This window comes from Meriones unguiculatus, chromosome X (genome assembly GCF_030254825.1).
Source record: "Meriones unguiculatus strain TT.TT164.6M chromosome X, Bangor_MerUng_6.1, whole genome shotgun sequence".
In the NCBI taxonomy this organism is placed as follows: domain Eukaryota; kingdom Metazoa; phylum Chordata; class Mammalia; order Rodentia; family Muridae; genus Meriones; species Meriones unguiculatus.
In genome coordinates, this window is record NC_083369.1 from 126,295,278 (window position 1) to 126,322,236 (window position 26,959).

Below are 26,959 nucleotides of genomic sequence, written 5' to 3' on the forward strand. Positions count from 1 at the left end.
ACTTTTCCAGTGATGAGCTGGGTGACCTGAGGTTGAGGACGGACCTGATTGTTTCCCTCACCATGAGGTTTCTTTTCACCTGAGGAATGTATTCACTGGTGTTTTGGGCCCACCCTTCAGTCTGTTGGTTGATGTGTAGTCAGTGACGCGCTACTGTTCAGACACAGTGTGTGTGATTGATGCTGTCACCTTGGATCACTATGGTGCATTTGTTATAACCACGGACCCGACTGACACAGTACTAAGTAACCCTAGCACTTTATTCAAGTTTACTTAGTTTTCTTTGTCTATCCCATAGGCCCGTTCAGACTTCCATATAACATTAAACATATTTAATTAGTTTCTTCATTATTCCCCCAAGTGAGGGTCTCACTATGTGGCTTTGGCTGACCTAGAACTCACTATGTAGATTAGGTTGTCCTCAAACTTATAGAGATGTACATGCCTCTGCCTCCCAACTGCTAGGCTTAAAGGCATGTGATACTAATCTTGGCCTTAATATTATCTTATCTGTGTCAGTTTCTCAGATTTTCTTTGGTGTTTGTTTGCCATGAGAGTTTGAAGAATACTGATCAGGTGTATTGTGGAATGTCTCTCAAATTTGAGTTTCTTTGATTACACAGGGGTATGTAATTTTGGAATGAAGAATATAGAACCAAGGCACCTTTCTTCTCATATTGTATCAAGGGTACAAACTATTAAATGATTTATGGCTTTTGCTGTTCACTTTATTTGTGATTTTTTTCTCTTAAAAGTTTTTTTTTTCTTCTTCTTTGTGCTCTGGAAATAAATTCACTTCACACTAAAATGGTGTGGAGTTAAATTCTACCTCCTTATGAAATGGTTCTGGAGAAGGAGGGGAGGGTAGCTGCCTAAACTCTTTGAAATCCTATACCAGAGAGTATGTCTTCAGCTATTGATTGATATCAGGATTGATTTGTGATCATTTGTATTATCTTCTGAGTTTCTATTCTAAAGCAGTATTATGTTTTTGTTTGTTGGTTGGATTGTTTTTCCTAAAAATATTTCTAGCCTTGACCACTGGAAACTTTAACTTGGCTCCTCTTTTCCTCTGAGCACATCCTTACCTTCTTGCATTACAAAATGCGTCCTGTATATTTTCCCCCTAACTTCAGAATCAAGCATTTTTCTAAAAACTGTGTGCTTTTTATTTGTTTATTTTTTTATGTTTAAATAAACTGTTAGTAATTGTACATAAGTATGGGGCATGGTATAATGATTCAGAACATTTATATCTTATGTAATCATTGTCACAAGATGTTTAGGTTATCCATCAGCTCACCCATTCACCATTTCTTTGTCAGAGAACATTAAGAACTTTTGTGTAGCTATTTGGGATTATATAGCATAATATTGCTAAGTATACTTATTCAATATCTCTGTAACAGAACATCTAAATTCAATCTCTTACCTGCCTGATTTTAGACCTGCTAACAGATCTGCCACCCTTTCTGTTCTGTCTCCTTCTATGGGGTTATTATCCTCAAACTCCAAAATATTTTTAGAAGCCATTATCTGGGCAATGCCTATACTATTTGCTCTTGGAAAGATTTAATTTTAATCTTTCTTACATAAAAGACTTAGGACACACATACATAACTGTGTCTGTAATTGTCTCTGCATCTCTCCATATATAGCTACAGCAAGCTAAATCTGAGTTCACACTGATGTTTCTGACTCATTCATTATGACATGAAGTATTTCATTGTTTTTCCCCCATAATTCATTTGGAACCTCTCCCACCAACAGTGAGAAGCCGAACTCCTGACATACAGTTTGTTTAATCACACACACCAGCACACAGATATGGCAGTCTTTTTAGAACAATCCACCTGTTTATCCCTGGAGAAAGCAATTTTATCAACTAGAACACAGTTTAATAGATAGACCTTTCTGCTTTCAGTCTTGCACTGTATGGTGAAAATGCTAATTTATGTTACTTAGATAAACATTTTTTTTGTCCCCAAGCTCTTTGCAGAGGTCATATGCTACATTTGTAATAATATAAGACTGTTTTCTCACAGTCTGCATCTTATTCTAGATTCCTTGGCTTACCTAATTTTAAAAATATGGATTCATGAAGCTTCACTGTTTGTACTGTTAAGGTCTCTGTATTATGACAAATCTACAGTCTGAAAAAAAAAAAAAAAACTATGCTTCAGCCAAACACAGTTATTATATATCCTAAGCTCCTTGGCACACACAAGAAGATAAGATTCATACAGAGGGATATTTATGTTTGTTTGTTTTCTCATTATTTTGTTTTTGTTTTGGAGACAGGATCTCACTATATAGTCTTGGACAATTGGAACTTTCTGTCTAGACCAAGCTGACTTAATTCACTTGCCTCTGAGTGCTGAGGTTTAAAGCAATGTGCTACTGTGCCTTGCTGGTTGGAGCTTTTTAATTGTTTAATTTCCTGATGTGTTCTAAGTCCATAGGAATGTGCCAGGCACATAGTATATGCTCAGTAAACATACTTGTAGAATGAGTGAAAGTCTTTACTCTTATTCTTCCACTCTTCCTATTCACCCATAGTAGAGCTTATAAAAGCCAAATATTTTTCCCAGGCCTTTGTGCAAATACAGGCCACCTTCTCTTTCTAAGGATAGGTTATACATCCCACCCTGATAGAGTAAGCAAGCCCTGTGTAGAACTCTACTACAGTACATTCAAATATTTTCTATAGTTGTTTCTTTAAATTGCTTGGTCCTTGTTCCTTTAATAGATTTTTAACTATATAGAGATCTTTTACATTGCACTTTAGGGAAACTAGAAGAGGAATGGCTGGTTATGGATAGTTTTCTTAAACATAATGTCTTCTTACACTGTTAAGCAGAAAGTAGTTTTATTTTACTTTTGTTTCTATTTATTTTATCTTTCCTAGAATAAAACAGAGAAGCAGCTCAAGAATTTGTTTATCATTATCTATCTGTCTATCTCTATCTATCTATCTATCTATCTATCTATCTATCTATCTATCTATCTATCTGACTGTTGTAAGACAGTTTCCTGAGTCCAACCATTTCAGGAACAAGTTCTATCTTTCTGGCAGGGTCAAAACTGAGTTCATATTCCCAGGCCCTGGAACACAACTCTTATTCTCCTTCTTCAGATGTTTCATGCTTGATGTTAACCAGTAAAGGATGTAAAGAGGGGAGGTGCCATTACCCATTATATAAACTAAGAGACACAGGTTGTAAATGAGTTGCCTATTTTGACTTAAAGCTTGCCCACTCCTTTGTTCCCTTATCATTCTAAATTTCAGGCCAAAGTTCAAGAGGGGCATGACTGTAAAGATATGAGTTGAAGGTTCTAAAACCAGGTGACCTGAAAAGGTCCAGTCACCCATGATTACTTCCTTGCTTAACCCCTTGTGCCAGATTATAATTGGTCAATGCAAGAGCCCACCCCAGTCCCCTTTACTTTGTGTTCCTATCCTTTTAAAATGTTGTGCTATCTCCTTTCAGTGATGTGATTCATATACTGAACTGGAAGCCTCCATGTTCTTGCAGAAAATAAAGCTTGTATTTTCCCCCCAAATTCAATTTTTCCCAACTTTAATTTTTTTATTTATTAAAATTTATTCACATTGTATCCCAGCTGTACCTTCTCCCTCATTCTCTCCCAACCCCACTGTCCCTCCTTCTTCTCTTTCCCTCCCCCTCCCCCAGTCCACTGATAGTGGAGGTCCTCCTCCCATCCCATTTGACCCTAGCCTATAAGACCTCATCAGGACTGGCTGCACTGTCTTCTTCTGTAGCCTGTTAAGAATGCCCCCCAACTGATAGGGGAAGTCCTCCTCCCATCCTATTTCACCCTAGCCTGTAAGACCTCATCAGTACTGGCTGCACTGTCTTCTTCTGTACTCTGTTAAGAATGTCCCCCCCCCCTTTAGGGGGAGGTGATCAAAGAGCCAGCCACTGAGTTCATGTTAGAGACAGCCACTGTTCCCTTTCCTAGGGATCCCACTTTGAGACTGAGCTGCTATGGGCTACATCTGCGCAGGGGTTCTAGGTTATCTCCATTCATAGTCCTTAGTTGGAATATCAGTCTCAGAAAAGACCCCAGGACTCAGATTTTTTAGTTCTGTTACTCTCCTTGCGAAGCTCCTGGCCTTTCCAGGTCTTTCTATCTCCCTCTTCTTTCATACAATTCCCTGAACTCTTCCCAAAGTTTGGCTATAGTCTCAGCATCTGCTTACATACCCTGCTGCATAGAGTCTTTCAGAGGCTCTCTGTGGTAGGCTCCTGTCATAGTCCCTGTTATCTCCCTCTTATGATGTCTATCCCATTTGTCTTTGTGATTAGCTTGTATTTTAAGTTTCTGTTTCTGAAGTGAGTTTTCTCAGCTTCTACCCTGAACCCAACACTACCTCTCTCTCCTAGACATACTTATCAGTGTAAGTCCATCTTGGGGTATTTGGTCCACATCCTTTTAAAATTAAAGAACTTAAACCTTTAAAAAATTTCAAGAGCTAAAAATCTCTAAAAATTTGTTCTTTAAGGCATGTGACTCAAACTTTAGAAAGCATCCAAATCGCTTGCAAGGCTTTTAGAAACAACATTTCTTGTCATTACTCCCAAATTACCTGATTCGGTATCTTGGTATGACAACAATGAATTTATATTTGCAACAAGTTTCATTGTGATGGTGATGGTGCTAATCTAAACATCACATCATTGTTTTAAGTAAAAGAAGTAAAATGTTTAAATTAGCAATAAAGGCCTTGACAGAAACCAATGTGACATAAAAGAGCCAGCCTCTGAGTTCATGTAAGAAACAGTCCTTGTTCCCCATACTAGGGTACCCCCAGGGACACCAAGCTGCCATGGGCTACATCTGTGCAAGGGTACTAGGTTATCTCCATGTATGGTCCTGTATTGGAATGTCAGTCTCAGAAAAGACCCTTGTACCCAGATATTTTGGTTCTGTTGCTCTCCTTGTGGAACCCCTTTCTTCTGCAGGTCTTTCTATCTTCCTCTTCTTTCATAAGATTCCCTGAACTCTGGCCAAAGTTTGGCTATGAGTCTTAGCATCTGTTTTGATACCCTGCTGGGTAGAGTCTTTCAGAAGCCCTCTGTGGTAGGCTCCTGTCCTCTTGCCTGTTTTCTCCTGCTTCCAATGTCTGTCCCCCTGGAAAATCAGAGTCTGGGTTGATGATCTTAACCAAGGTCTCCTTCTTGCTTAGCTTCCTTAGGTGTTCAGATTTTAGTATGTTTGTCCTATATTATATATCTAATATAGACTGATGAGTAGGTAAATACTATGTGTGTCTTACTGCTTTTGGGATACCTCACTCAGGATGATCTTTTCTAATTCCTACCATTTACCTGTAAATCTCATGATTTCCTTGTTTTTAATTGTTGAGTAGTATTACTCAACAATGGATACTTTCTGTATCCATTCCTCCATTGAGGGACATATGGGTTGTTTCCAGATTCTGGCTATTATGAATAAAGCTGCTATGAACATGGTTGATCGAATATCCTTGTTGTGTACTTGAGTATATTTTGGATATATGCCTAGGAGCAGAATAGCTGGATCTTGAGGAATCTCTATACCTAATTGTCAGAGAAAGCACCAGATTGATTTCAAAAGCGGTTGTACATTTCCACCAGCAATGGAGGAGGGTTCTACTTTCTCCACATACTCTCCAGCATGTATTGTCATTTAGGTTTTTTATCTTAGCCATTCTAATGAGTGTAAAGTGAAAACTCAGGGTCGTTTTCATTTACATTACCCTGATGACTAAGGACATTGAACATTTCTTTAAGTGTTTCCCTGCCATTTGATATTCCTCTACTGAGAATTCTCTGTTTAGCTCTGTACTCCATTTTTAAGTGGATTATATATTCTGGGTATTTATTAGCTGTCTGTCAGAGATAGGGTTGGTTGGTGAAGACCCTTTAACAATCTTTAGCTTGGCGTTTTGTTGTGATGGTAGTGTCCTTTGCTTTACAAAAGCTTTTCAATTTCATGAGATCCCATTTATTGATTATTGATCTTAGAGCCTGTGCTGTTTGTGTTCTGTTCAGGAAGTAGTCTCCTGTGATGATGAGTTCCAGGCTCTTCCCCACATTTTCTTATAACAAGTTTTGTGTGTCTGAATTTATGGTAAGGTCTTTGATGCACTTGGACTAGAGTTTTGTGCATTGTGATAATTAGGGATCTATTTGCATTTTTTCTCTTTGTTATACATCCAGTTAGACCAACACTATTATTTGAAGATACCATCCTTTTTCTATTGTGTGTTATTGGAATCTTTGTGAAAAATCAGGTGTCCATAAGTGTGTGAGTTCATTTCTGAGATTTATTTGATTCCATTGATCCACCAGTCTGTTTCTATGCCAATATCATGCAGTTTTTATTACTGTTGTTCTATACTACAGCTTTAAATCTTTTATCTGTTCGTGGATTCGGTTTGTGAGTATTTTGTTAAGTATTTTTTGATGAATATTCATAAGAGAGATTGGCCTGAATTTATCTTTCTTGGTTGGGGTTTTTTTTTGGGGGGAGGGGTTAGGTATCAAGGTAAATGTACCTTTGTAAAATGAGTTTGGTAATGTTCCTCCTGTTTCTATTTTGTGGAATATTTTGAAGAGTAATGGTGTTAGTTCTTTTTTGAAGGTCTGGTAGAATTCTGTGCTGAAACCATTTGTCCCTGGGCTTTTTTTGGATGGGAGACTTCTGATGACAGCTTCTATTTCCTTAGGGGATATAGGACTATTTAATTTACTTTTGTGATCTTGATTCAGCTTTGGTAAGTGGAATCAATTAAGAAAATTGTCCATTCCATATAGATTTTAAAATTTTGTCACATATGTGCTTTTGAAGAAAGACCTAATGATTGTTTGGATTTTCTTGTTGTCTGTTGTTATGTCCCCCTTTTCATTTTGATTTTATTGATTTGTATAATAACTCTCTCTGCCTTTTAGCTGTTTTCACTAAGGTATTGTCTATCTTGTTGATTTTCAAAAACAAAAACAAAAAAAAGCTTACTTTCATTGATTCTTTGAATTATTTAATGTCTTTCTAATTTATTGACTTCAGCCCTGAGCTTAATTATTTCCAGCCATCTACTCCTCTTGGGTGTTCCTGGCTCTTTTTTTTCCTAAGGCTTTCCTAAGGTGAGCAATTAAGTTGCTTGTATGAGATGTTTATAATTTTCTCTTTCATTAATTTTTTTATTTATTACCATATATTCACATTGTATTCTAGCTATAGCCCCCGCCCTCCTCCCTCATCACCAATCCCACCCTTGCTGCCTCTGTGGCCTGGTAAGGCTGCCCAACCACCTCAGGGGGAGGTGACAAAGAGCCAGGCACTGAGTTCATGTCACTAACATTCCCTGTTCCCCTTACTTGGGGACCCTTTCAGAGAATGAGTTGCCATGGGTTATGTCTGTGCAGTGGTTCTAGTTTATTGCATGGTTCTTGTTTGGGCAATCAGTTTCAGAAAAGACCTTTGGCCACAGATATTTTTGTTTCTCTTGCTCTCTTTTTGGAGCTCAGTCCCCTACAGGCCTTTGTAACTCTCCCTTCTTTCACAAGGTTCCCTGCATTCTGCACAAAGTTTGGTTGTGAGTCTCAGCATCAGTGTTAATACCCTGCTGGGTACAGTCTTTCAGAGGCACTCAATAGAGGAATATCTAATGGCAGAGAAACACTTAAAGAAATGCTCAACATCCTTAGCTTTCAGGGAAATACAAATAAAATCAACCTTGTGATTTCAACTTACACCCATCAGAATGGCTAAGATCACAAACTCAAGGGCTAAGGCATTCAGGAGAGGATATGGAAAAAAGGGGAACCCTCCTCCATTGCTGGTGGGAATGTAAACTTGTACAACACAACCACTTTGGAAATCATTCTGGAGCTTTCTCAGACAATTGGGAATAGCGCTACCTCAAGATCCAGCTATACTGCTCCTAGACACATATCCAAATTATGTTCAAGTATACAAGAAGGACATTTGCTCACCCACATTCATAGCAAGTTTGTTCATAAGAGCCAGAATCTGGAAACAACCAATATGTCCCTTCATTGAGGAATGGATACAGAAATTATGGTACAATGAAATTCTATTCAGCAATTAAAAACAAGAAAATCATGAAATTTTCAGGCAAATGTTGGGAACTAGAAAAGATCATCCTGAATGAGGTATCCCAGAAGCAGAAAGACACACATGATATATACTCACTTATAAGTGGATATTAGACAGATAATATAGAATAAAAACACAAAAATCTGTACATCTAAAGACACTAATCAACAAAGAGGATGGTGGGTTAGTTGTGCAATCATCCTCCAGTAAGGCAAATGGGATGGACATTGAAGAGTGATAAAACAAGGAACAGGACAGTAGCCTACCACAAAGGGCCTCTGATAGACTGTACCCAGCAGGATATCAAAGCAGATGCTGAGATGCATAGACAAACTTTGGGCAGAGTGCAGGAAATCTTATGAAAGAAGGGGAAGAGACAAAGACCTGGAGGGTACAGGAGCTCTACATGTAGAGTAACAGAACCAAAAATACTAGGCCCAGGAGACTTTTCTGAGACTGATACTCCAACCACAGAACATTCTTAGAGATAATCTAGAACCCATGCACAGATGTATCCAATAGCAGCTTGTTCTCTGAGTGGGTTCCCTAGTAATAGGAACAGGGACTCTCTCTGACATGAATTTGGTGGCATGCTCTTTGATCACCTCCCCCTGAGGTGGTGGGGCATCCTTTCCAGGCTACCGAGGAAGACAATGCAGACAGTCCTGATGAGACCTGATAATCTAGGGTCAGATAGAAAGTGAGCAGTACCTCCCCTATCAGTGTAATAGGGAAGGGGCATGAGAAGAGAAAAAGGAAGGAGCAGGGATTTGGGAAGGGAGGAGGGAGGTAGCTACATCTGGGATACAAAGTGAATAAGTTGTAATAAATAACAAATTTAACAAAACATGAAATTTCATTCTTTCTTTTAAAAAACGTTTTATTTATTTATTCACCCTACATCCCTAATGTAGCACCCTCCCTCTTCTTATCATGGTCTCATCCTCCTTCCCTCTTCCACCTATCTCCCCTTTTATACTCTTCAGAAAAGGAAAGCAACATGCACACACACACACACACACACACACACACACACACACACCCCTGAGTGCATTAAGTTCCATCATGACTTAGAGCTTCCTCTTCCTGTTGTGGCATTGGGAGGCAACCTTGCAAGGTGGAAGTGATCTATTTCAAACACAGTCCAAGTTTAGCAGTATGACCATGTGCTTTCTCTTTAACGTCCAACCTTATTTTAGTGGTTCTCACTTTTAGTCAAATGGCCCCATCCAATTGGACATGAAAGAAACCCATGTATAATTTCTGGCACTTCATTTTTATGCTTTTACCAAAGTCAATATTTCAACAAACTACTCCATTTTTTTCATCCTGCACCTGTCCATTTCCATTCATTTCTTCTGCTTTTACCACATCCAAGATAGAATAATTATTTTCCTAGACTGTTATAATTGTCTTCTGAAAAATTTCCCCTAATGTAGGTGGCTGTGTCAATTTATATGCCTAAGTCTGTATCACATAATCACTAAATTGGAGTTGGTTAACCATTGTTTTAAGTTTAAGGATACACAAATGAAAATAATGTGGTTTTCAGGGCCCTTTGAAGTGACACTTAGCTTTCCTTCTATCCATTTTCCCACTCATTTCCTATAGTCCAGGCATGCCAACATTTTTGGTGCTTTCAATAGTGTTAACATCGTCAGAGGGCTATTGCATACCCTGCTAACTGTTGGCAACATAATTTTCTTACTTAAGACCTCTGGCCAGACTTCACTTTCTGAGAAAATCCACATAGAAATGCTTTTCACAACAGAGTATTAGCCAGAAGTGGATACCAAAACAAAAGGAAGGGATGTGGTGGATCGTTTTGTAAATGTCAGTGCTTCATAGCTCTAATATATATATATATATACATATAAACACATACATATGTGTGTGTGCATCCCATTGCTACCAAGACATTAAATTGTGTGCTTAAAAACACATTCTTCATTTCTGTATCATGACCTAGCTCTGGCTGACAACTAACTTGACCTGAAACATAAAGGAAAAACCTCAGTCCCTTCATTGTTCCCTCTGATCCTGGGATCAAGGAGCTGTTATTCATATAGGCTTTGGTATGTGGAAATGAACAAGATCCCTCTTTCAGCCATGTGAGTATGCAGTTCTGGCAGATGAAGATTTGTTGGAAATTTAGAACTAACAAAGTTGTCTTGTTGGACAAATATACTATTTTCCTGGGTCTAATATTTAGTGTTTACATATTTTCTCCTAAACACAAACTTTGACAGACTCTACCTGTTCATCAACTTGAGATTTTATCAGTGACTTTTTAAAGCTCTCAAGGCGTTCTGACATTGATTCTTGCCAGAGAAAGTTAGGACCGATTGATTCTCTGTTCACCAAAACTTACCATTTATATTTCGATATTTTGTTTTAGATGTCTCCTATATTCTCTCTGCAACTTAATATTTGAACTTTCATTTATGGGAACACATTTTGCTAAGTGAATCCTTATTTGGATAAGTCGCACAAGTCAAATAGCTAATTTGAGACTACAACTTAATGTGTTGCAAAACTGCCCAAGACAAGAAAATAAATGACAACAATCTTTTCCAGAAATGAGAGAACTAAGGATAATCCTCTGATTTATTTAGATGTTAGCAGCCAACCATTTATGTTGAGGGATGTACTTCATGATAAAATCATACTTTTGTAAAGCTGTAACCATCCTAAATGTTCTGGGAGGATATGGACAGAATAAAAATGATAGTGATTGCCTACTGTAGGTTCTCAACATCTATGTATCATTGTATTAATAAATAACATCCATATTTGTGCTTGGTTTACTACTTCAGTAAGTGCTGTAAGCAATACATTTATAGCTATCTTAAAATGCTTTAATGCTGAGCATAGTGATGCATGCCTTTAGTTCCAGAACTTAGGAGGCAGAGTCAGACATATCTCTGAGTTTAAGGTCAGCCTAGCCTAGTCTATGTAGCAAGTTTCAGGCCAGCCAGGGCCACAGAGTAAGATCCTATCTCACAACCTCAAAAATGCTTTCACTACACAGGTTGTATCTTTGTTATATTCTTTCTGTTTTCTTTAATTTTTAAAAGCAAATGATGAGCCTCTGTATGCATGGATTCTGTAACATGAGTCTGATATGTGGAGGGATGACATTAAGTTACATGTAAGGCTGTCTTTGAGACAGTTAATAAATGAGAGTCATTCATGACACATAGACTTTATTACAGTCATGGTGTATGTGTCATCCTCTGATGGATTGGTTGGACTGAGGTCAACTGTGAACTGGCAACAGAGAAAACAAGACTGGAGTTGTTGAAGCAAATAAAGAAACATAGATAATCATAGTGCCACTGGAAGGTGAGTTGGTGCCAAGCTTCAGGTTACAGGTATGACTTTCTTTGAGGCCAAAAGGGGTGTATCATTGGTTCAGATTACAGTTTTGAGGACAGCTTTTAAACACTAGAAATAACATCCTTTACATATTTTAATTTCCTCTTGACAGTGATGTTGCTTTAGATTTTAAGTTGATTTACCCAGAATATGACAAAGAATGCATCAATAGAATGTATGAAGAGTTTATAATAAATCAAATGATGGAAAAGATTACTTTGTGAGATTTTTCTGTCCATTCTTGAATTGGAAATTGAATGAGTCTTCACTTCTTCAGGCACTGAAGGTCATGATAGACCAGCAATGACTTTTCCATGAAATGAGTAATAGTAACATCAAGGGACTAATTTCTGGAAGAGTAAAGGAAATTCTTATTCAAGGCTTGTAGGTGGGGTTTCCCAAAAAAGGGTTTCAGAGAGTTCCAGAGGCATGTGCACACTTGAAATGAAAATACCCACCCAATGAAAATTTGCTGTGAAGGTTCTGCCAAGCTCTTTCAGCTCTTACCTATGGTTCTCCCACTCAGTGTGGCTTGTTCTTTACATTTCTTCCCTCTCATTCATTTCTTCTCTTCCTTCCTTCCAATTCTCAAAACCATTCCTCCCTAATCTTAATGCCCACACCCAAACTTCCAATTTTTATGAAAAGATTACTTAGAATGCTTCTTTCCTGAAATCATAAAAATTCATTACTTCCCATGTTCTTTATAAAAACATATCCAAGCTATAGCCAAGGATAGTTAAGACAAGTCATGGCTACAATGAGAGCTTTTATAATTCATTAAAACTGTACTCTCTGTAATAGTTTAGATGTTGAAAGAAAATTAAATGACTTTGCTTCATGCAAAGAATTTATGTTTCTCCTATATGTCAATTATGATGATGAAAATCTTATATAATTATATCATATCATTCATGACCTACAAATATTTTATGGTATTATGAAAACAGTTAAGAAAAACATTATTATATAGGGCTATGAAAATGTTTATTTAGTCTGTTGTACCATGAGTAGTTAAAGCAGGTTGCCATGCATTGGGTGTCATCTCCTATAGTCTTGAATTTAAAGCAGTGGTTAATGATGAGGACTAGGGAGGTAAATCAGTCAGTAACACATTTGCATTGTATAAGCATGTGAACCTAAATTATATGTCTAGAACTCATGTTTAAATAAAAATCTGGTTCTGACAATACACATTTGTAACTCATTATTGTGGAAGCTCATGAGCCAGCCATCTTGGTCTACTTAACAAGAGAAAAACCCTTAAAAATGTGGAAAGCATTTAAGAATTGACACTTGTTATTGTCCTCTGGTCTCTAACATGTGTAGACAAAAGTTTAATGAGGAGGCTATGTACCCCCCTCTAATTCCTAGTTTAGCTATCCTTTGAATGATTCAGTATTTATCTTTCCCACTGGATTATAAGTTACATGAAGGATGGTTCTCTTTATCAAAGTAGGTCTATTATTCAGCACAGTGCCTTACACATAGAAGAAATAGAATAAATGCTGGAGTAATTAGTGGTTAAAGGAATGTTAAATGCAAACACATGTTGCAAAAATTAGCCAGGAAATTGCAAGAAATGCAATGTAAATAAGTATATATGGGATGAAGCAAGAACTGAAACTAGAGGACTCAGATGATGCTTCTTTTTAAAAAAATATTTATTCATTTATTATTTATTACAACTTAGAAAGACCTGGAGGAGGTTAGAGCTCTACAAGGAGAACAACAGAGCCAAAAAACTCTGGGCCCAGGAGGGCCTTCAGAGACCAGTACTCAACCAAGGACAATGCATGGAGAGGACCTGGAACCCCTGCTCAGATGTAGCCCATAGGCAGCTCTGTGTCTAAGTGAGTACCCCAGTAAGGGGTACAGGGGCTGTCTCTGAAATGAACTCAGTAGCAAGCTATTTGATCACCTCTCCCGGGGGGTTGCAGCCTTGCCAGATCACAGAGGAATACTCTGCAGCCAGTCCTGATGAAACCTGATAGGCTAGGGTCAGATAGAAAAGGTGGAGACTTCCCCTATCAGTGGACAAGGGGCGGGGCATAGGTGGAGAAGAGGAAGGGACATGGAGAAGACGAGGGAGGAGGCTACAGCCAAGATAAAAAGTGAATAAATTTTAGTAAAAAAGGACATTTGTTAAATTATGTTCATAGAACAGCTTTATTTTTAATAGCCAGAATCTGGAAACAATCTATATGTCCCTCAAATGAGGAATGTCTACAGAAATTGTGGTTATACAATGGAATACTACTCAGCAATTAAAAACAAGGAAATAATGAAATTTTCAGGCAAATGGATGGAACTACAGAAAAATCATCCCGAGTGAGGTAATCCAGAAGCAGAAAGACACACATGGTATATACTCACTTATAAATGGATATTAGACATATTATATAGAAAAAAAACATACTAAAATCTATAGTCTTAAAGAAGCTAAAAAACAAGATCCTCAATCCTCATTCAGTAGGGCAAATAGGATAGACATCAGAAGTGTGAGAAGACAGGGAACAGGGCATGAGATTACCACAGAGGGCCTCTTAAAGACTCTGCCCCTCAGGGTAAGGAAGCAGATATTGAGACTCATAGCCAAACTTGGGACAGAGTACAAGGAATCTTATGAGAAGTCACTCCTTATTTAGTCTTTGTTCCTCCCTAGGGACTATAAGCATTGTTAAAGCCCATCATATGCTGTTATGAATGTGTGTATTTGTGTGTTTGTATGCACATGTATATATGGGTACACATATACCTGTATATGAATGCGTATGGAGGCAAGACACAAACATCTGCTGTTTTCCTCTGTTGCTTTCTACCCTATTTTTTTAGACATGGTCTCACCAATTGGCCAAGATGACTGGACTTCAACAATGGCTTAGGTGAATGGACCCTAGCAATATACCTGTCTCCTCTCCAGCAACAGGTTACAGATTGTGTGTGTGTGGTGTGTGTATATGTGTGTGCATGTTTACCTTTTATATGTGGGCTTCAGATCTGAACCCAGGTTCTCCTGTTTGTATAGCAGGCAAGTTACTACATGAGCCATCTCCTCTGTCTACCACTGTAGATTTTAAGCAGAGAAATGAGAAAGTTAGACTTGTCTTATTAGAATACTATCTTTTTGGTATGGTAGAGGAAGACTGAAAAGAGCAAGCACTGTGTGACAGTTGGAAGGTTTTCTGCAATGTTCAAGAAGAAACATTCAAGGTAGCATCAGAGAGACAGAAATAAATGTTTTAAGAAATGCTGACAAACTAAAATTCAAGGAATCTGGACTTCACTGAACATGGGTGATTTGCAAACTGCTGAGAAATATATGAAATAACACTCAAGCAACAATGGCTTAGCTATATTTAAATCTATAACCAAAACAGGTGCCATTGGTCCTCCCTACATTTCTCTGATCAACAACAAACATTTGTGTGTCCCCTGAACAGAGGTGATTTAAAGGACTCCGAATTTTGCTGAGAACAATGCATCTTCGAGTTCAGTGAGTAGAGTTTTTTTTTTTTTTTCTTTTCATGGTAACATACATATTTTTCTCATATCATCTTTTCTCTAACACTCCAACACCAAGTAGGTATCCTACAACTCAACACAATTTTCCCATTAACTGCTCAGAGCCAGCTTTATACTCCAGAGATTTATAAGCCCACTCCAATGAAAATATTCTGACTTTAGATTTAAGTGCTGGAATATTGGCTATCCATTGTATACACACTTCTAACTTCATTTTCAAGTCTAAGGTTCCTATAACTTTCCTTCTTAACTGTCATGATTTGCTTAGCAACTCATAGAACTTCTAGTTTATACTAAAGGATGCAAGGAGCTCCACAAGGAGAGTAACAGAACCAAAAAATCTGGGCACATGTTTCTTTAGTGAGTCTGACATTTCAACCAAGGACCATTCATAGAGATAACATAAAACCCCTACACAGATGTAGGCCATGGCAGCTCAGTGTCCCAGAAGGTTCCCCAGTAATAGGAACAGGTACTGTCTCTGACATGAACTCATGGGCTGGCTCATTGATCAACTCCCCCTGAGGGGGTAGCAGTCTTGCAAGTCCACAGAGGAAAACAAAAAAGCCAGTCCTGATGAGGCCTGATAGACTGGGGTCAGATGGAAGAGGGGGAGGATCTCCCTATCAGTGGACTAAGGGAGGGACATAGGAGAGAGGGAGGTGGGACTGGGAGGGGATTGGGGAAGGGGCTACAGATGGGATACAAAGTGAACAAACTGTAATTAATAAAAAATAAAAAAAAAATTTAAAAGAGGCACATTATAAGGATGAGGTTAAAGGGGACTGTGTAGCTGGCATTTTTGCTAGTTTGTGGGTTCTTCTTTCTCACTTCCACCCTTCTCCACAATTTTTTTCCCTTTTAACTCCCTAACAATAGATAGGAGAAAGAAAAAAAATAGAAGGTAAAGAGGGTGAAGTTATCATTAGACAACTTCTTGCTGATTAGGGGCATTAAGTTCCATGGGACAAAATTGATCTTCACCATCAGGATATCTAATTTATTCTTCTCAATTTTTTGTGCATAACTACTTGACAAACCACAACAAGCCAAAGACATCAATAACAGTAAACTTTCCTCTCATGCTTTCATATTAATATAGCCTCTGAAGATGCTCCCTGGTGTCCAAGATGGCAGCAAACAGCATATATCATATCTGAGGGGCACAGGATCCAAAACTCTGAAATTGGTGAGTGGAGGGGCAGTAAAACCAGAACACCAAAATTGAGGCTTCCTGGGTGAGAGGGACACTTGAGCTGGGACAGTTTGGATACAGGTCACCAGTGAATGACTCCGGGTCCTGAGAGTGGTGAATATTTGACCCCCCTGCATTTCCCTTTCTCCCAAGCATGGACCTCATTGCTCAGTAGAGGCAGCTGGCAGTGGCAGTACTGTTCTCCCAGGGCTGCAGCTCCTCCAGGTTGCTATACCTGCCTTCTAGGTATGTGGCTGATATGGGCAGCAGCTAGGCCTAGCAGTAGCCGCCATGCTCCCTGACTGAGACAGCAGAGGCAGATATCCCAAACAGGACCCTCCATGCTTGGTGACTGAGACAGCAGAAGCAGCTGCCCCAAGTAAGGTTCTCCCAGCCTGACATCCAAATAGTGGCCACAACTGAGCTGAGGGTTCTCCTGCTCTCTCATTTGATCTGCAGGCTCAAATCTGAGAGTAGAGAAAATGGGGAACCCCTGTTATTTCTGATTAGGCCTGTGAGTGAGAGAGAGAGAGCACCTTCAAGTGAGTGCATGCAGAGCCCCAGCTCCAGGGTTCCTCTACAGTAGCAGCCAGACATAAGATTCCCTTCCACCCACACAACCACTGTATGGCATCTGACAATGGGATTCTTCCTTTGAAATATGAGGCCAAATGAAGCTTTCCTATTTGTCATTTTTTTCATTCATTTTTAATCACAGCTACAGTATATTTTGTATTATTTTTAACTTGACATAGTGACCAGGTAGATTTTTTTTATTTTTCTTACCACACCATTTGCACACACACACACACACACACACACACACACACACAGACACAAACACACACACACACACACACACACACACACACACGAGCACACACAAACACGTGCATTGTTGGGACAAAATTCTCAACATTGAAGCCCCTGTTCGGTTGGTCTCCCACTGGAGTCTAGGCAAACAATTCCTGGAGCCCAGAAAGATCTGAATAATGGGAGGACAGTACTACAGGTCTGTAGGCCACTGAGGCATTCAGGGAACCTGTGCATGCACATTGCTGCACAGAATAGAACCAGTACCTCCTCCTGCACTTATGTTCCTCCCTTCCAGGCATCTACACGCTTTAGCACCCTGTCCTTCAAGGCATACTTCCATGCACAGCCTTGTGCTTTTGAGCATTTGCCTGTGACCTTTCTCCTATAGCTAAAGCAGAAACACCAACATCAACTCTCGAACCGGTGGACATCTCTCATCTTCTTGAAGAATACTCCAGACACCAGAGATAGATGAACCCAGTCTGCAGTACAGACTCCAGAAACAAACAGCAAAGTTTATGGATAAGAAGATGGCAAAAGTTTGCTTGCTTCCATGTATGTGGACCTATCTGCATTGCCCCCGTGGCACGCCTGGGTTGGCTACCCAGAGGCTATTTAAGCTGTGGGCTGGCTTTCCCCGGGGTCCGAGGATTGTTCAATGTTCCTGAATAAACAGCATTGAAAAAAAAAAAAAGAACACATCAAACAAAAATCAGGACAGCATGGCTTCAACAACAACCTCAAAAATCAATGGATATGCTAATTCATTAGAGACACAGAAAAATGATCTCAAATCTATGATTGTCCCACTAATAGAGGCACATAAAGAGGAAATGAACAAAACTCTCAAAGAAATACAAGCAAATACAGCCAAACATAGAGAGGCACAACTAGAAGCATGTAGAGAAGAAATAAACAAAGCTTTCAAAAAAAGAAGAAGAAGAAGAAGAAGAAGAAGAAGAAGAAGAAGAAGAAGAAGAAGAAGAAGAAGAAGAAGAAGAAGAGGAAGAAAGAAAGAAAGAAAGAAAGAAAGAAAGAAAGAAAGAAAGAAAGAAAGAAAGAAAGAAAACAGGCAAATACAGTCAAACAAATAGAGGAACATGTAGAGGCACAAAGAGTGGCATATGGAGAGGAAACAAACAAACAAAAAAATAGAGGCCATCATGGGAAGACAGGAACCCACATTCAAACAGATGGAAGAAATGATGCTAGACACTAAAACAGAAAGTAAAGAAAACGCAGATAGAGAAAACCCTGGAACTGAAGAACTTGGAGAAAAGATCAGGAACCACAAAGGTAAGTATCACCATCAGAATACAAGAAATGTAAGAGAGAATATCAAGTGCTGAAGATACAATTCCAAAAATTGATACTTCTCTCAAAGAAAAAGTTAAATCTGAAAAGCCGCAAAGACAAAACATTCAAGAAATCAAAGAAACCAAGAAAAGACAAAATCTAAGAATAACAGGAATAGATAAAAAAGAAGATTCAAGGCTCCATGGTCCAGAAAATATTTATAAGAAAATCACAGAAGAAAATTTTCCCAGCATAAAGAAAGAGATGTCCATAACCATACAAGAGGCTTACAGAACACCAAACTGAGTAGACCAGAAAATAATCTCCTCAATTCAAATGATAGTCAAAGCACTAAATCTACAGAACAAAGAAAAATATTAAAAGCAGCAAGGTAAAAAGGATAAGTAACAGATAAAGTTAGACATGTCTTCATCACACCAGACTTCTCAACAGAAATTATGAAAGCCACAGGGAATGGGAAGAAGTCATGCAGACTCTAACAGACCACAGATGCCAACCCAGACTACTCTACCAAGTAAAAGTTTCAGTCAACATATATGGAGAAACAAAATATTCCATGACAAAACTAATCTTAAACAATTTCTACACAGCAAACCATCCCTACAGAACATACTAGAAGGAAAACTCCAATCTACCAAAATCAACTACACCTAAGAAAACACAGGATGCAGATAACTTCACAACAAAAATTAAAAGAACATAAGCATAAAAAAACAGTAACACCACCAAATCCACAATAAAAGAAACTAACGATCTTTGGGCACAATTTATTTATCAACATCAATGGACTCAACACTCCAATAAAAAGACAGACTGACAGAATTGTTGCAGAAACAAGATCCAGCATTCTGTTGCACAGAAGAAATATACCTCCATAACAAAGATAAACACTGGGTGAGGCAAGATGGTGGCACCTGGATGACTCTCATTCTGACCAGCAGCACAGCAGGATTGGCACAGTGACCAGCAATCAAAACTCGCAGCAATAAAACACAAGTGATTGTGTTTCACAGGTGAGAGGATACCCCATGGTGGGGGATTCAATCAACTTTAACTCACCAGGCTAAACCTCGGAAGAGATCTCCAGCCCAGAGCCACATGCCAGCGTGCTCTGGTCAATGTTTCAGACTGAAATGTGGGAACCACAACATCACAGACTGGAATTTCCAGTTGAGAGAGAACCCTACAGAGCAGGAAACGATTGGGACCGACCTTAGGTCACCCAGATATCCCCTGGAAAAGACTCGGGTTCCACGGGTGCCCCAGGAGGCAGCCCAGAGCCAGACCCGGGGATCCAGGCTCCAGCACAGAACCCTAGCTGCAGGCCTGATTCGCTGCCTCAAATAGAACTGTGGACCCCAGGGCACCAGAGACTGAGTTTCACTGTCGGGTGCAAACCCACAGGGAGGGAAACGGCTGGTCTTATCTCAGAGCACTCAGCTGATATCACCACCCTGAAAAGGTCTCTGGAATAATTACCCAGTTTAGATAGACGGCCAGGCTCCCAAAGGCCAGAAAGGCAGAGCCATGTGTGTCTGTGCCTGCGGGTTCTACTCGCCATCCCAGACAGAACGGCGGTCCCAAAAGCAAAAACTGGGTGTCCCTGTCAGGAGGAAACCCCACGGCAGGGGATCATCAGGTCTAACGCTCAGGACACCCAGCACCAAAAGACTCTCTGGATTCACGCAGACTCTAGTCTCTAGCCTTCTACTGCAGGCAAGACAGCTGTGCAAAACCACCATTTTTGAGTACCACTAGGACACTGAGGGACACAGCTGCATCCTCAGACCTACAGAAGCCAGAGAGCCACTAAAGCAGCCCTCAGATACAGTGCCAAGGATCAACCAGTTATCTCTAGCTAGACTGACAAAACTGTGGGAATCTCTGGTCCTTCAAGAGGGCTGCACCCAACAATTATACCTTAAGAGCAAAAGCTGCTGCTCACTAAATTCAGAGCAAGAAACCCAGCAGCAGAACAGCCATCACCAGGACCTCTCATGATGAGAGGAGAGCCTTCCTGAATACTACAGTTACCATACAAGTCCATACACCTGAAATGAACTATGACACTGCCTGAGAAGCACCACTATTCATTTGACCATACCCAAAAAGCAGAGGAGAACTTCAGAACCCTGCCAAGTGGATTCTCCCAGCCCCAGGACTCAGCAGGCACCACAAATTAACAGACAACACCTGAGACAGAAACATGGGTAGAGGCCAGCAAAAAAGCACAACCAAAAAAAGGCAAAACAACATGGCATCCCAAGAACCCAGTTATCTAGGGTCAAGTAGCCCTGGACACCCTAACATAAGTGAAATTCAAGAAGATGACATTATATCTATGCTAATGAAGAGGTTAATGGAGGAAGTAAATGAAATGCATTAAGAATTAGGGGAAGATATAATAAAACAGATTATGGTCATCCGTAAAGAAATACAGGAAGATGCAGACAAACAGTCTGTGTCACTGAAAGAAATAAAAGAAACAGAGGAACTTTCAAACAAACAGCTGAAGGAATTGAAGGAAAAACAGGAAAATACAGTCAGACAGGTGAAGAAAATCAACAAAACGGTTCAAGATCTGAAGATAGAATTGGAAGAATTAAAGAAAACACAAATGGAGGAAATCATGGAGAGGGAGAACCTAGGAAAGAAAACAGGAACTACAGAGGTAAGCATAGCCAACAGACTACAAGAGATGGAAGAAAGAATCTCAGGTGTGGAAGATACAACAGAAGAAATGGATGTATCTGTCAAAGAAAATAATAATTCTAAAATATTCCTGACACAAACCATCCAAGAAATCCAAGACAACATCAAAAGACAAAACCTAAGAATAATAGGAATAGAGGAAAAAGAAGATTCCCTCCTCCAAGGCCCAGAAAATATTTTCAACAAAATCATTGAAGAAAATTTCCCCAACTTAAAGGGGGAGCCTATAAGAATATAAGAGGCCTACAGAACACCTAATAAATTAGACCAGAAAAGAAAATCCTCTCGTCACATAATAATCAAAACAGTAAGTATACAGAACAAAGACAAAATCCTAAAAGCTGCAAGGGAAAAAAGGCCAAGTAATGTAGAATGGCAAACCCATCAGAATCACACCTGACTTCTCAACAGAAACTATGAAAGCCAGAAAAGCCTGGATGGATGTCATGCAGACCTTAAGAGAACACAGATGTCAGCCTAGGCTACTGTACCCAGCAAAACTCTCAGTCCTCATAGACAGAGAAAACAAGATATTCAACGACAAAAACAAAGTTCAACAATACCTACACACAAATCCACCGTTACAGAAGATACTAGAAATAAAAATACAACTGAAGAAAACTAACTACTTTCAAAAAATCATAGGAAATAAATAACCTCACTACAGCAAAACAAAAGTAGCCAAACACACAAATACAATACCGTGGCCAACATCATTATCAAAGGATCCAAAAGCCACTGGTCATTAATCTCCCTCAACATCAATGGACTCAATTCTCTAATAAAAACACAGACTAACAGAATGGATGCGTAAACAAGACCCAACAATCTGTTGCACACAAGAAACACACTTAAATCACAAAGATAGACATTACCTGATAGTAAAGGGCTGGAAGACTGTTTTCCAAGCAAATGGATCCAAGAAGCAAGCAGGAGTAGCCATCCTAATGTCTAATAAAGTAGATTTTCAACCGAAATCAATAAAAAGAGATAGAGAAGGACACTTCATACACATCAAGGGAAAAATCCACCAGGAAGATATCATAGTCCTGAACATCTATGCCCCAAATGCAAGGACAACCACATTTGTAAAAGAAACTTTAATAAAATTTAAACCACACATAGACCCCCACACATTAATAGTCGTAGACTTCAACACCCCACTCTCAGCAAAGGACAGGTCAACAAAACAGAAATTAAACAAAGAAACAATAACTCTGACAGAGGTCATGAATCAAAAGGACCTCACAGACATCTACAGAACTTTTCACCCAAACTCAAAAGAATTTACCTTCTTCTCAGCACCTCATGGAACCTTCTCCAAAATAGACCATATAGATGGTCACAAAGCAAGCCTAAACAGTTACAAGAAGATTGAAATACTCCCTTGTATCCTCTCTGATCACCATGGACTAAAACTGGACCTCAATGAAAAAATAGCAAAAGGTCTACACACACAAGGAAACTGAACAACTTGCTTCTAAATGACAGCTGGGTCAGAGAAGAAATAAAGAAAGAAATTAAAGACTTCCTAGAATTCAAAGAAAATGAAGGCACAACATACCGAAATTTATGGGACACAATGAAAGCAGTGCTAAGAGTAAAGTTCATAGCACTAAGTGCCTTCAAAAAGAAGTTCAAAACATCTTATGCAAGCAACTTAATGGCTCACTTAAGAACCCTAGGAAAAAAAAAAGCAGACACACCAAAGAGGAATAGACGGCTGGAAATAATCAAACTAAGGGCTGAAATCAATCAATTAGAAACAAATAAAATAATTCAAAGAATCAATGAAACCAAGAGCTGGTTCTTTGAGAAAATCAACAAGATAGACAAACCGTTAGCCAAACTAAATAAAAGGCAGAGAGACACTATCTAAATCAACAAAATCTGCAGCGAAAAGGGGGAAATAACCACAGACACTGAAGAAATCCAAACAATAATTAGGACTTACTTCCAAAGTTTATATCCCACAAAATTTGAAAATCTAAATGAAATGGACAATTTTCTTGACCAACTTTACATGCCAAAGCTGAATCAAGACCAGGTAATCCAATTAAATAGTCCTACATCCCCTAAGAAATAGAAGCTGTTATCAAAAGTCTAGCATGCAAAAAAAGCTCAGGGCCAGATGGTTTCAGTACAGAATTCTACTAGATCTTCAAAGTGGAGCTAACACCAATAACCTTCAAACTATTCCACAAGATAGAAACAGAAGGAACATTACCAAACTCATTCTATGAAGCGACAGTCACTTTGTTACCTAAACCTTACAAAGACCCAACAAACAAAGAGAATTTCAGGCCAATATCCCTCATGAATATTGACGCAAAAATACTCAATAAAATACTTGCAAACTGAATCCAAGAACACATCAAAGACATCATCCACTATGACCAAGTAGGCTTCATCCCAGGCATGCAGGGGCAGTTCAATATACAGAAATGCATCAATGTGATCCACCACATAAACAAACTGAAGGAGAAAAACCACATGATCATCTCCTTAGATGCTGAAAAGGGATTTAACAAAATCCAACATCCATTCATGTTTAAAGTGTTGGAGAGATCAAGTATACAAGGCACATAACTGAACATAGCAAAGGCTGTATGCAGCAAGCCTATAGCCAACATCAAACTCAATGGAGAGAAACTTAAATCATTCCCACTGAAATCAGGGACAAGACAAGGCTGTCCACTCTCTCCATATCTTTTCAACATTTTTTTGAAGTCCTAGCTAGAGCAATATGACAAATGAAGGAGATCAAGGGGATACAAATTGGAAAGGAATATCAAAATATTCAAAATATCACTATTTGCAGATGATATGATAGTATACCTGAGTGACCCCAAAAACTCAACCAGGGAACACCTACAGCTGATTAACACCTTCAGCAATGTGGCCGGATACAAAATTAACTCAAAAAAAAAAATCAGTAACCCTCCTGTATACAAAAGACAAAAGGGCTGAGAAAGAAATTAGGGAAACAACACCCTTGACAATAACCACAAAGGACATAAAGTACTTTGGTGTGAACCTAACCAAGCAAGTCAAAGATTTGTATGAAAAAAAATTTCCAGTTTCTGAAGAAAGAATTAGAAGAAGATATGAGAAGATGGAAAGATCTCCCATGCTCATGGCTTTGCAGGATTAACATAGTAAAAATGGCCATCTTACCAAAAGCAATCTACAGATTCAATGCAATTCCAATCAAATTACCAACACAATTCTTTACAGACCTGGAAAGAAAAATTCTCACCTTCATATGGAACAACAAGAAACCCAGAATTGCTAAAACAATTCTCTACAGTAAAAGATATTCAGGAGGTATCTCTATCCCTGATCTCAAGCTGTACTATAGAGCAACAATACTAAAAACTGCATGGTACTGGCATAGAAACAGACTGGTGGATCAATGGAATTGAATAGAAGATCCTGACATAAATTCCCATACTTATGGACACCTGATTTTTGTCAAAGATGCTAAATCCATTCAATGGAAAAAATACAGCATCTTCAACAAATGGTGCTGGTCTAACTGGAAGTCTACAGGTATAAAAATACAAATAGATCCATACTTATCACCCTGCACAAAATTAAAGTCCAAGTGGATCAAAGACCTCAACATAAAACTAGACACACTAAACCACTTAGAGGAAAAAGTGGGGAATACCCTTGAACTCATTGGCACAGGAGACAACTTCCTGAACAGAACACCAACAGCACAGGCTCTAAGAGCAACAATCAATAAACGGGACCTCATGAAATTGAAAAGCTTCTGTAAAGCAAAGGATACAGTTCCTCAGAACAAAACGGCATTCTACAGATTGGGAAAAGATCTTCACCAACCCTATATCTGACAGAGTACTAATATCCAGTATATATAAAAAGCTAAAGAAGTTAAACAGCAAAAAATCAAGTAATCCAATTAAAAAACGGGATACAGAGCTAAACAGAGAATTCTCTGCAGAGGAATATCGAATGGCAGAAACACTTAAAGAAATGCTCAACCTCATTAGCCATCAGAGAAATGCAAATAAAAACAACCCTAAAATTTCACCTTACACCCATCAGAATGGCTAAGATCAAAAACTCAAGAGACAACACATGCTGGAGAGGTTGTGGAGAAAGGAGAACCCTCCTCCACTGCTGGTGGGAATGTAATCTTGTACAACCATTCTGGAAAGCAATCTGATGCTTTCTCAGATAACTAGGAATAGTGCTTCCTCAAGATCCAGCTATACCACTCCTAGGCATATATCCAAAAGATTCTCAAGTATACAATAAGGACATTTGCTCAACCATGCTGGTAGCAACCTTATTTGTAATAGGCAGTAGCTGGAAACAGCCCAGATGCCCCTCAGTGGAGGAATGGATGCACAAATTGTTGTATATCTACACAATGGAGTATTACTCAGCAATAAAAAACAAGGAAATCATGAAATTTGCAGGTAAATGGTAGGATCGGGAAAAGATCATCTTGAGTGAGCTATTCCAGAAGCAGAGGGATGAACACAGTATATACTCACTCATATAGATATATAACATAGAATAAACCTACTAAAATCTGTATATCTAAAGAAACTAATCAAGAGGTAGGACTCTTGCTAAATTGCTCAATTTCAATCCAGAAAGGCAAAGAGGCTGGACATCAGAAAAAGGAGACAAGAGGGAACAAGTCAGAAGCCTGACACAAAGGACCTCTGAAAAGCTCTGCCCTGCAGACTATCAATGTAGATACAGAGACTTATGGGTAACCTTTGGGCAGAGTGCAGGGAATCTTAGGAAAGAAGTGGGAAACAGTAAGATCTGGAGAGGACAAGAACTCCATAAGGAGAGCAACAGAACCAAAAAATCTGAGCACAGGGGTCTCTCCTGAGACTGCTAATTCCAACCAAGGACTATGCATGGAGATAACCTAAGACCCCTGCACAGATGTAGCCCATGGCAGCTCAGTATCCAAGTGGGTTCCATTGTGATAGGAACAGGCACTGTCTTTGACATGAACTGATTGGCCGGCTCTTTACTTACCTCCCCCTGAGGGGGAAGCAGCATTACCATGCCACAGAAGAGGGCAAGGCAGCCACTCCTGATGAGACCTAATTGACTAGGATCAGAAGGAAGGAAAAGAAGTCCTCCCCTATCAGTGGACTTGGGGAGGGGCATGCATGCAGAGGGTGGAGGAAGGGAGGGATTGGGACGGTAGGAGGAAGGGAACCACGAGGGAGAGGGGATACGAAGTGAGTAAAGTGTAATTAATAAAGCAAAATAAAAGAAAATAAATAAAATTAAAAAAGAAAAGCATTAAGCATAAAAAAAAACACTACCTCAGAGTAAAGGGCTGTAAAAATATTTTTCAAGGAAACAAAATCAGATAACAACCTGGAGTAGCTATCCTAATATCTAATAAAATAGAATTTCAACAAAAATTAATCAAAAAATATAAGAAGGGCACCTCATTCCCATGAAAGTAAAAATCCAACAGGATGACATCACAAACTTGAACATCTATGCCCCAAATAGAAGAGCACCTGCATTTGTTAAAATTAAAGCTTAAATCATACATCGATGCCAACACCTTAATAGTGAGAGACTTCAACACTCCACTCTCACCAAGGAGCAGATCATCTAGACAAAAGCTAAATAAGTAAATAATGACAATTCCAAAGGTCCTAAATTAAATGGACCTGATAGATGTCTACAAAACTTTTCATCCAAACTCAAAACATTATATAGTCTTTTCAGCATCTCACAGAACCTCCACCAAAATTGACCATAGCAGCATGACACAAAGCAAGCCTCAGCAAATACAAGGAGATTAAAATGATCCCTTGTATCCTATCAGAACACCATGGCCTAAAACTAGACCTCAACAACAACAGAAATAAC